Genomic DNA, 853 nt, shown 5'->3' with positions numbered 1-853 from the left:
ACACACACACACACACACACACACTTCTCACTTTTCTTGGCATCACAGACAGGGAGAGTTGGACAGGGAAGGCAAACTCCATAAAGGAACAGAAGGGAAAGGCTGAACCATTGGAGAACATGTTACACACACACACGCGCGCGCATGCGCACGCACACATGCACGCACACACACACACACTAGAGAGCTCTAAAGAGAGAGCTGTGGGGGACAAAGAGAGAGCTGTGGGGGACAAAGAGAGAGCTGTGGGGGACAAAGAGAGAGCTGTGGGGGACAAAGAGAGAGCTGTAGGAGACAAAGAGAGAGCTCTAAAGAGAGAGCTGTGGGGGACAAAGAGAGAGCTGTGGGGGACAAAGCTCTAAAGAGAGAGCTGTGGGGGACAAAGAGAGAGCTGTGGGGGACAAAGAGAGAGCTCTAAAGAGAGAGCTGTGGGGGACAAAGAGAGAGCTCTAAAGAGAGAGCTGTGGGGGACAAAGAGAGAGCTGTGGGGGACAAAGAGAGAGCTCTAAAGAGAGAGCTGTGGGGGACAAAGAGAGAGCTGTGGGGGACAAAGAGAGAGCTGTGGGGGACATTGTCCAACACACTAAATAGCTGTATTAAATTACTAAATGTTCCTTTGAGAAATTAATGGTTATGAGTGGTGTCTCCTCATGTTACCTTCGTCCTTCTCCTCATGTTAACTTCATCCTTCTCCTCATGTTACCTTCATCCTTCTCCTCATGTTACCTTCATCCTTCTCCTCATGTTACCCTTCATCCTTCTCCTCATGTTACCCTTCATCCTTCTCCTCATGTTTACCTTCATCCTCCTCCTCATGTTACCTTCATCCTTCTCCTCATGTTATCCTTCATCC

Source organism: Salmo trutta, chromosome 12 (assembly GCF_901001165.1).
Source record: "Salmo trutta chromosome 12, fSalTru1.1, whole genome shotgun sequence".
NCBI classification, from domain to species: domain Eukaryota; kingdom Metazoa; phylum Chordata; class Actinopteri; order Salmoniformes; family Salmonidae; genus Salmo; species Salmo trutta.
Note: the sequence above shows the minus strand (reverse complement) of the source record.